The following is a 12,279-nucleotide window of genomic DNA, read 5'->3' on the forward strand; positions in this document are numbered from 1 at the left end:
TTTGTTGTTCAAACACCTTTATAATGATCGCGTTAGTTGAGTTGTAACGTTAGGCTATGCGCAACGTAGCCTATTTTAGGTATCTTATTAAAATACCTAAAATACGTATACATTATTAGGAATTTAAGTTACCACCTCCGGCTTTTTTTGTTCTTTTTGCATGCAGTTTGCGAAGTGACAAAATGAATCAAAGCACAACTAGTCCACACTTGTATTTTCTCAGTTTCTGAATTTGATGTTATCAGAGGCTCAATGCAAACACTTTTTTTTTTTTTTTATCTACTTGAGTCTTATTTCATGCAAAGTGATAATATAATTGCACTTTCATTTTCTTTATTTGAAAGTTTTTAATGCTGTTATTTGATGTTAAGTTATTAAAATGTGATGTTAATAAAATACATTTTAACAGTTATTTTTTCATAAGATATTGAACACACCAAAAATCAATTAAGTGAAAGCTGCCACTGCTGGCTACTGCTTAAACACTTAATTTAACTACTGTGTCATTATGGCATAAATAGTCAAGTGAACAGCTGCATTTACGTTAAGTAGCCTAATACAGGAACGGCAAATTAGCATGTTACCTTTTACACAAGAAAATGATTCAATAAATAAATAAATAAATAAATAAGCCGCGAGTTTAACCCCCCCAATGGTAGACCCAAAGTTACGCCCTTGTACAAGGTAAAAACACTGAAATGTGCTCTGTGCACAAGTTACACACAAAGAAAAAGGATAAAACACAGCCATGCTACAGATGTGGTAAAAAGTCACATGACCCTGCAGATTGCTGGTTTAAAGATAAAGACTGCAGACAGTGTAACAAAAGAGGACACATACAGAAAATGTGTAAATCAAAATACAGTGACAAAAAGGGACAGTACACGGGAAAGAAGGACAGAAGAGTATATGGAGTTGCAGAAACGGACTCTGATGACTCAAATGAAGAAAATCTGTCATGCTTAGAGTTGTACTCAACAGAGGATGATGACAGCAGCAGTGTGATATGGCTGAAACCTAAAGTAAATGGAGTACCATTAAAAATGGAACTAGACACTGGTTCAGCACTGTCTATCATATCCTTCAAAGACTACAATGAAAATTTCCCAAAACTGAAACTGAAGTACACAAATGTGAAACTGAGAACGTACACAGGCGAGAGGGTCACTCCATTGGGAAAACTGAAAGTAAATGTGAAATATGAAAATCAGAGATGCAACTTGGAGCTATATGTACTGAGGGATGGTGGCGTACCACTATTTGGACGACAGTGGCTGAGGCACATCCATCTCAACTGGCATGAGATTAAAGCAATGCAAATTGCTAAAAAACAGAACGGACAGTGTGCAGATGAACGTCTGACTCAAATTCTGGAAAAACATGCACAAGTGTTCAACGAGGGCATCGGCACCCTGAGACACATAAAAGCACGGATTGAACTCGAGGACGATGCAAAGCCACGATTCCACAAGGCACGTCCTGTTCCCTATTCCTTACGCCCCAAAGTGGATGCAGAGCTCCAGCACCTGGTGGACCAAGGAATATTGTCAAAGGTGGATTGGTCGGAATGGGCGACGCCTATAGTTCCTGTAGGCAAAAAGGACACTGAAAGAATACGCATCTGTGGTGACTTCAAGGTGACAGTTAACACTGTCATACATCCAGACCAATATCCACTTCCGCGTATAGATGACATCTTCGCATCGTTATCACATGGTGAGCGCTTCTCAAAGATTGATCTTGCTCAGGCGTACCTGCAGATGGAAATGGAGGAATCATCACGGAAATATCTGACCATTAACACTCATAAGGGCCTATACCAGTATAGTCGGCTTGTGTTTGGCATCACCAGTGCCCCAGCGATCTGGAAACGGGCCATGGACCAGGTGCTACAAGGGCTACCAGGTACACAATGCTACTTGGATGACATTATTGTTACCGGGCCAGATGATGACACACATTTGGCAAACCTGGATGCAGTTCTGACAAGATTAGAGGAGTATGGACTGAGAGCTAAGAGGAGCAAATGTGAGTTTTTCAAAGACTCCATTGAGTACTGTGGACACAAGATTGATAAACATGGATTGCACAAGACCCAGGAAAAGATTGATGCCGTCCTGAGGGCTCCATCGCCAGAAAATGTGAGTCAGCTGCGCTCATTCTTGGGCCTTGTCAATTATTACCACAAATTTCTGCCACACCTGTCAACTGTGTTACACCCACTGAATGCACTGCTGCAACAAGACACCAAATGGAGGTGGTCTAAGGACTGTGAACAGGCCTTCATAGCAGCCAAGCAGCTGATAATCTCAGATAAAGTGTTAACACACTATGACTCAAACCTCCCTTTGTGTCTAGCATGTGATGCATCTCCATATGGAATTGGTGCTGTTTTATCACATAGAATGACTGATAGATCAGAGAGACCTGTTGCTTTCGCATCCCGATCCTTAACACCTGCTGAACGAAACTATGCGCAAATTGACAGGGAAGCTTTGAGCTTAGTGTGGGGTGTAAAAAAGTTCAATCAATATCTTTATGGCAGACATTTCACCCTGATTACTGATCACCAACCCCTTCTTTCCATCTTTAGCCCCCAAAAAGGTGTTCCAGCCATGGCAGCTGCACGTTTGCAACGATGGGCTTTGTTCTTGGGAGCACACACTTACACCATCCAATATAAAGGAACTAAGTGTCATGGAAACGCTGATGGGCTCTCACGCCTTCCACAGCCTACTCCTGAGGAGGTTATTGATCCTGCGTTGGTAATGCACCTGTCACAGATGGAACCGCTTCCTGTTACCAGTGCACAGGTTCAAACTGAGACAAGAAATGACCCTCTCCTAGCTAAAGTTTATGACTTCACAGTGAATGGATGGTCAGCAAACACAGACATCCCACTCCATGACTATGCCAACCGGCGAGACCAGCTCTCTGTGTGCCAGGGTTGTATCATGTGGGGGTCACGCGTTGTTGTGCCGCCGAGGCTTCGCTCCAGAGTACTAACTGCACTGCATGAAGGCCATCTTGGTGTGGTTAAAATGAAAAGCCTCGCCAGAAGTTATGTATGGTGGCCTGGCTTGGACAGTCAAATTGAAAACCTTGCTAAATCCTGCGAGGGTTGTCAACAAAACCAGCGCCAACCGCAGCCTGCACCTGTCCACACATGGGAGTGGCCTTCCACACCATGGCAACGCATACATGTTGACTATGCAGGCCCATTCTTAGATCACATGTTCCTCGTTGTGGTCGACGCACACTCAAAGTGGCCTGAGATCTTTCCAGTCAAGACAGCCACTGCCGCGAAGACTGTGAACCTCCTGCGGATGCTCTTTGCTCGCACGGGCTTACCCCTGCAGTTGGTGAGTGACAATGGCAGTCAATTCATGGGGGAGGAGTTTCAACAGTTTCTCAAGAGGAATGGCATAAAGCACATCACCTCAGCTCCTCACCACCCAGCTACAAATGGACTAGCAGAACGCTTTGTGCAGACATTTAAACAGTCCATGAAAGAAAGCAGGAGGGAGGATGTACCTTTGCAACACAAACTAGCCAACTTCCTTCTGGCATACAGAAACACCATACATGCTACAACAGGACAGACACCTGCAATGTTGTTCATAGGAAGGAGTTTGAGGTCACGCTTGGATTTATTAAAACCGGACATACGTAAACATGTTCAAGAGAAACAGTGTTCTCCCAGCCAGCTACAAAGGAAACTAAGAACCTTTGATGTTGGACAGAAAGTACTTGCCAGAGACTATCGCAGTACCACCCAGAAATGGCAGGCTGGTGAGATACTCTCAAAGACAGGACCACTATTATACACTGTGAGTGTAGGTCCTACCATGGTCTGGCGTAGACGCGTTGACCAACTTTTGGACATATCAGATGGAGAAGTTATCACAGAACCAAAAGAGTCAGATGCTCTCCCTGACTCAGAGGACATTGCCATAGCACCAGGTTATGCTGCTGGTATCAGTGACACTCAGAACACAGAGACTATGGACTGTACAAGTCAGAATGTAAATGTCTCTGCAGCGCCAGAACGGCGTTACCCTCAAAGGAGCCATTGACCTCCTGAGAGACTTGACTTATAGTTGCTTAAAAGGAGAATGTTGATTGTTGACTCCAAAACAGATGATGGAACTGTTACTTGTTTGGAAATAAGAAAAATATTTTAGTATTTAGTAACTTGGTTTTGTTTACATTGGATAATGGTAAAAGTGCCTATTTATGTTTGACATGCAGGAATATTTTGTTCGCTGTTGATGTACAGTGCTTCAAAGCTGGAAGGGAGGAATTGTTATGTATTTGGAAACATAATACAAAATGTCTTAAGTACACCTAAACTTATATAAGTAAAATGGCACTACTTTCTGTATTTGAGTTAACTGTCATTATACTAAGAGTTACCGGTTGAGTGCAGCTTTGGCGCATTGATATGATTGGATTTGCACTTGAACAGTAAAGAAGTTGTTCACTGTATCTCGTGATTCAAGTCATCATTTATTGCTGTTAATGTAAGTGAAGAACATAACAGGGTCAAGAGCCCAACAAAAGCAAACACTGATCACCATAATGGCAACTTAAAAAAGAGATTTTCTCCTTCAGTGATTCTGCTTGTTAACATCAGGTGTTTTCAATAATGCTCAATCATCACTCAAACAATCACTTAATTATCTCATTAACTTTAACACTCTTGAGTCTGGAGCCAAATAAACTCACAGGAGAGTTCATTTAACACTGGAGTGTTTGCTGTGTGAGTTCATGGGTGGAATAAATATATGGCAGGACTTTTACTTTCTGACCCCTGGACTTTCCACCTCTGAGTAGAAGAACATATAAAGTTTATCTAAAGGCAAAATCTTTAATTTCTGTTAGTATTTTGGAAAGTCTTTTCTTGGATGCTTTTAATAAAGCACACATGCTGTTTCCTCTTCCTCTTTGGCCAGTGAAACTCAAGCACCATCTACAACACTGAGACTGTGTGGAGGGTTTACCACTGGCCTAAAATAACCATACAAAGAAAAAGAAAAAGAATAAAGAAAAATTAAACAAATTTGATAATTCTTGGCTTTCCTAAATACCACATTTATTTTTGAATGATGGTTTATGCTATCCAGGGGTTTAAAAGTTGGTTGACCAGCGTAGTCTTTCTGGTGAAACCAAGATCGTGTTTCTGGTTAAGCAAAAGTAAAAGCCTGGTAGTGACACCAACATCTAAAATACAACATATCCTGGTCTTTGCAGCAGGTTCTTATCCATTAACCACGTATCAGCAGATAAAGATTTAAAAAGTTTTAACCACAACTTTATTTACTCACTGAGCTGGAAAAAAATCATGTTAAATATATAAATCGACAACATTTATCTTAAAAATCAGACCAAATGATAAAGATATAGTTCCTGTCTTCATACACACACACACAAGGACTAGCCACTCTTTAAGTTCTGTAAATATTTCTCGAGTCTTGGGTATAAAAGTCGTTGAACATTATCGCTGTTATTGCTGATTTGAACAGATGTTACAAGACATAACAATGCTGGAATTTTTAACTTGGAAGGCAGAATTTTTTCAAATAGAATAAAACCATCTTGATGTTTGACTTTAAACCTTACAGTTTCTGAGATACAGCCATGTGTCCACTTCCTGAAAACTAGCCCCAGTGGGGATACACACACACACACACACACACACACACACACACACACACACACACAACATATCTGAGAATAATTTAGAATGATTGGTAAACCATGCTCTTACCCGTTTCACCAACAATCATGTACAGTTAACACACTAAAAATGAGCAGGGTGTGACAGGTATAGGGGTTTTCACACTATGAATGACATGTGATTAACACATTTAAAAAAAAGACATGACCCTTCACATCATTTAGCAGAAGAGTTTAAACAAGGCAAAAGGTCATCACAGATGCAACGATAAAATGTAGAAGTTCCACTGAGAGAAACTTTACATCAGTACGCAGAGATTCTCATTATGTTTTCAAACTTGATGCATATTTAATCGGTTTCTGAGGAACCAAGTAAATTATTGATTATGCATTTCATATACTTTGACTAATTAAAAAGAACATGAACTATAATAACATCAGAAGTAATAAAATGAACAATAATAACATCAGAAATTAACAGAGTAATAGAACAGAAGTTGTTTCCTCGTGTCTAACATTTGTGTCATATGAGAACTACTCTACAGTAGTTAAAATAACTACTTTTTCCTCTGACAGCAGAAGAGGTGTGAAAACCAAATGTGTTCAGCTTCACATTAGCATATCAAGTGCTAACTGATCTGATCATCTTGCTAAAAACACTGCATAAAATAACATATTTACACATTTTCAACATTTACTCTCACAATTCAGTGAAGTGAAAGTCCTGTTAAATTGTTACTTGATTAAAACATGATATTTCAAAATGAAAACATCAAGTGAAGTCAAAGAGTAACCGTTTCACGTCCATTTAACACTAAGCAATCACATTTGAACCAGAAACCTGATAATATGGTGTTAAATCAAAATTGATTGTTTAAATAAAGTAAATAATGTGAAATGTAGAGGTAGGTGGAACACCTGCTAGGCATTGCTGCCGGTCGTACCTCCTCCGTTGCCCACGGGTCAGCTGCAGGGTCATCAGCCAGGAACCACCATTCACCAACGTTTCGCTCCTTTAATCCTGGAACGTCTCCTGGTGACGGAGCAGTGACGTCTCCCTGTCACCCCCTGCAGCTGATAGGTGTTACCCTCTGCGGCTGTTGTCGGGGTTAGTTGTTCTTTCCCCAGCTCTTGTCTTTCCTCCTCAGCCAGAGCCAAAAGCTCCCCTTCTCGTCCTCGTCCACTAGCTCTTTGGTTGCCTTCCTCATGTTCCCTCCGGTCACTCCTACGTCCCTCAGAAGGCGTGTGGTTGACAGCCCCACGTAGCCTTGGCATGCAGCCTCCACCGGATATATGATGGTCTTCCAGCCAGCCTCCCGGCACGCAGCAGCCAGCTCTCAGTACTTGGCCTTCTTGCCTTCGTAGGCGGCCTCCATCCCCTCCTCCACTGGTATTGTGAGCTTAATGAGGAGCACGGATTTTGCCTTGGTAGACCACACCACTATTTGGTGTGTGCCGAAAAGTGAAGGCTTGTATACCGAAACGCTTTGGAGTGTTTTAAAGGTTTAAAGATGACCAAGCCATAACAATAAGAATTTTTGCTACAAATGATTATTCCATCCAAAGAGCACCTCAAGCTAACATTTTGAGTCCTGGAAGCGCTCCTCTACAGACATTTGGTCAATCTTACATGCACTTGGGACATGCTTTAAGGAGCAGCTCCACAGTTTTCTGTGTTGGACTATTTTTTGACTTGTCACATCATTTTCTTACTCCCTTGAAGAGGGACAACGGATTATCACAAAAACTTCACTGTTGGATGATTTCCCAGACGGAGAGTTACCCAAAGCTGATCTCCACAGAACCTACAAAGAACTGAGGCACCTATTAGAGAAAGACACACGACTCCACCTTAATTCAGTCACTTTGTCAGACTACTGGTGAAAAGGATATACCTCCAGGGGCCTTATAGGATCAATACATTCCCAGCCTATGGAGGAGATGACAAAAAGGACTTCAGAGACAGGTGGGAAGCCATTTTCAACAAGTGCTCATCTGATTTGATGTTACTTCTTACAGAAGAGTCGAATAAAGACAGAGAAGAAATGAAGAAAGAAATCACTGAGGTGAAAAAGATAGTAGCACAACATTCAAATAACACCTCTATACAAGAATTTGAAGACAAACTTAAGACAAACCTCATGAAATTCACCCAAAGCCACAAAGAAGATAAAATACGTAAGTTTAAGAGGGATGCTACAGACTACAAGGAGGGCAGTGTCTACAGCTGGAAAAAGCGAATTCCTAGGAGCACAGTTGGAGGCCCATCAGCGAGACCAAGATCTAGAACAGTCTCGTTCAACTTTTCCAGCAGTGAAGATGACGTAAGCTCAATGCCTGCTACACCTCGGGAGGCTTTTTTGAGCACCCAACCCACCCCAGTTAAAGAGGGAGTGGATCGGGGCGAGGATGTGGAAACGGTCAAGGAACAGGAGCAAAAGCAAAGGAAGAGGAGACCGCGGAGAGGCAGAAAGAAACTGGGAACCAAGATGGACACGGAGCAGAACCCGACACAAGCCGTGATCAACATTTTTGGCAAAGCTCTGTCAGAGGAGAGCATCCAAGTCCTTCCAAAAGGGTTGTCTTTTGCACCAACCTATACTCTGCAAAGGAATTCAACACAAAGACCTCTTCCGCTTCTACAGGAATCTACACCTCAAGACCTGGTACAAGCCCCAGGCCACACCTGCAAGCTCCATAGACACAGGTCAGACAGTCTCTTTTCCCCATAGGCGGGTTTTTCAACTTTCTGCCCACTGGTTCAGAATACAGCATTGCTAAAAAGGTGAATTATGATATTGAAAATTTGTTTAAACATAAAAGATCACCCAGGCATTGTAATCTGTCTCACACTGAAGGGAAGGCTTTGGAAATACTATCCAAAGACAGTGATCTAGTAATTGAAAATGCAGATAAAGGTGGTACTATAGTAATTTGGGGAAAGGACATGTATATAAAAGAGGCCTTTCGTCAGTTAAACAACACAGTTTTATCAACCCTTGACATTTAACCCTATTGAGTCTCTGAAAGAGGAACTGAGACAACTACTATATGTGGCCAAAGACAACGACTGGATTTCTGAATCTGAACTTGGTTTTCTGTGGAATGAAAACCCAAGAGTGGCATCATTCTACATGCTCCCCAAAATCCACAAGTGTGTTGATAACCCTTCAGGGAGACCTGTTATCTCTGGTCATGACAGTCTCACTGAACCAATCTCTAAGTACATTGGCTATTTTATTAAACCCTGTTTGTCTTCACTTCTGGCATTTGTCCAAGACACCACAGATGTTCTGAATAAGATCACACAACTACAAACATAGGCTCTGATACATATCTAGACAGATAGTTTAGATCTGTCTAGATATGGATGTAGAAGCGTTGTACACTCACATTGAACATCTTGCAGCTCTGACACATTTTTTGAGTAGGAGACCTGAGTCGGAAATGCCACCTACTGATTTTTTACTGTCATTAACAGAATGGACATTGAATAATAATATATTCATCTTCCAGGATAAGACTTTCAAACAGATAAAAGGTTGTGCTATGGGGGCTTGTTACAGCCCATAATATGCAGGTCTATTTCTGGGAAAATGGGAAGAATATTTTGTCTGGTGGGGACATTTCATTGATGATGTTTGTTTGTTTTGGTCTGGATCAGAGGCAGATTTGAAATAGTTCCATGCTTTTTTGAATAACATTAATCCCAACATCAAACTATCTTTGGAATATAGTAAAGATTGTATTAATGTCCTTGACCTAACTATCTTTAAAGACGATCATGGTGCCCTACACACTTCAGTGTTTAGAAAACCTACTGACAGGAACACTATTCTGCTAAAAGCTTCCACCTATAAGTGGTTGAAGGAAAAGGTTCGTTATGGGCAATTCCAGAGAGTCAGGAGAATTTGTGACCAAGACAATTCATTTGAGTGTAAAGCAAAAGAGATGACGTCATGTTTTAAGGAACGGGGTTATAAAAGCACAACTCTCCAGAAAGCATATCACAGCCAAATTTATAAACAGGGCATCACTTCTACAAAGAAATCCACCAAAGCTAACAAAAGACAGACCCATTTTTGTCACTTCGTATAGTACAGAGGCAGAACAAATTAAGAGAATAATAAGAAAAAATTGGGGTATTATTGAAAGTGATGATGTGCTTGGCCAGCTGTTTCTTGAGCCACCTCTGGTCACTTTCAGGAGATGTCCTACAATTCGAGATAAACTGGTCCCGAGCCATTTGAAACCAGAAGGCCAACAAACATGGTTGGGATCTAAGCCCAAAGGGTCTTACAAATGTCAACACTGCAATCATTGTACAAATGTATTACAGACTAAAACCTGTATTTGTTATATATATATATATATATATATATATATATATATATATATATATGATTTCCCTGAAAATAATGCACACCTTAGAACGTTCGTCAACCAATCAGATTCAAGCATTCAACGGCCCTGTAGTATATATATATATATCTCCAGATTAATGTTGTGTTTCAAAGAAGACTCAAGTATTGCTTGAAGTTAAACCTGCCTTCTAGTAGGTTTAATTTAAGCCTCAATTTGGTCCTGGAGGAGCTTAAACTCTGGACAAGACCAGAAGTTTAGGACTAGATAAAGCATGACAGGTAAAGCAGATTTCTGTAAATCTGGTTTAAAGGGCTATTCCAGGAAACCGCCCCATAATCCCAGCACCTTGATGTCAAATTGGTCAAAAATGAAAGTCATATTGACGTCAAAGTGTTGATGTCAATTTGACGTCAAGAGTTTGACCTCTGCTGATGTCATTTTGCCAAACAAAAAGGTGAAACGCATGGCCGTACACTTATTACCAGCTTCACTTAAAACTAACCAGATTTACTTTATATAATTTCCATTTTTATGAAATCATTAAAATTTTGTATTTTAAAGTCACCATGATGGCGTTTGCTTTAGTTGTGCTCTTGACCCTTCACTTTTTAATATAAAAGTTCTTTGGCTGCTATACTTGTTATAGGCAAAATAGTCATGAGAAGATAAGGTCAGGGGATGTTGGCTGTTTATAGATCATGACAACAATACCATCATGCCTGATTCCCTAATCGTGTTCAGTGTCTAATGTTTTGATTATATAGAATTTATGGTTTTTATGATGTATTACAATAGAATCTATTTAATTTTGCAGCATTAGAGCAATTTTGTTTATCGAAGACTATAATGGATTTTAAAAACATTTAGTGCATTAAACATTTTCCTCTACATTATTACTTAGCCATCAAGAATCAGTGTATGACTCTCAACAATGGTGACAATCAATGAAATGCTTCATGCCGCAGTGCATGCTGGGTACCACCAATCAAAACTCACCAAAATCTCCCAGCATGCATTGCAGCTTTAATAAATTATGCAGCTGGAGTTGATCTGATTATCTGGATATTTTGTTTGATTGTCACCATTGTTGAGATTCATACGCTGTTTCTTGATGTCTGTGTGCGTCTAAGTAATGCCATAGATGACAGGGTTTTGTGCACTAAATAGTTTTTAAAAACCAAGTACATTATTTGATAAACAAAACTGCTAGACATGCTCTAGAATCAAATGACTTCTGTTATGAATAAAACAGTTTTGAAACCGCAAGTCCTATATAATCAGAACATAAGACACTGAATAAGATCAGGGCTTCAGGCATTTACATGATGATATCATCATCATCAATAAACAGCCAACATCACCTGATTTCATTTTCTCATGGCTTTTTTAGCTACAACAACAGAGCTTTATAAACACACAATTATAGCAGCCAGAGAAAATTTAATATTAAGAAGTCAAGGGTCAAGAGCACAACTAAAGCAAACGCTAACCACCATCATGGTGACTTTAAAATGCAAAATATGATTTCATTAAACCGGAAATTAAATAAAGTAAATCTGGTTAGTGTAAGTGAAGCTGGTAATAAGTGTACGGCCATGCGTTTCACCTTTTTGTTTGGCAAAATGACTTATTATCAAACTCTTGACGTCAAATTGACATCAACACTTTGACGTCAATATGACTTTCATTTTTGACCTATTACGTGACCTAATTTTGACATCAATTTGATGTCATATTGATGTTAAATTGACATCAAATGCCCACTGGGATGTCTTTTCATTAGTAAATCTGGATAAAGGACTCCTTGAGCTCATCCTGAAACTGTACATTGAGCTCTTTCTGCCAGTAGGAGGCAGTGTCACATTGAGCTTGTGGATTGAGAGAGTAGAGATGGATTGAACCAAACTCTGTAAATGAAGTTGTGCTGGACAGAATAGAACAATGATTGTATCTTAAACTTGAGATTGATTGAACTTGACCTGTTAAAAAGCCTCAAAATAGTATCTATGAGTTCCTGGATTTCATAACGCTGATAAACATATTTTAAGTGTTGAAAATGGCTCAATGATGATTGTAAGGCAATTGCACCATTTTTTCCATTGTTGGATGGTTTTCATTGGGATAAGTTTTATTTAATCAAGAAAGAGCCAGGTTTTCCTTTCACACAATGTTATTAATTTTTAATTTCATGTGTTTTCCCAGGTCATTTGTGCCACCATGTCAGGATGTTTGCTG

Source organism: Rutilus rutilus, assembly GCF_951802725.1.
Source record: "Rutilus rutilus genome assembly, chromosome: 2".
Lineage (NCBI taxonomy): Eukaryota > Metazoa > Chordata > Actinopteri > Cypriniformes > Leuciscidae > Rutilus > Rutilus rutilus.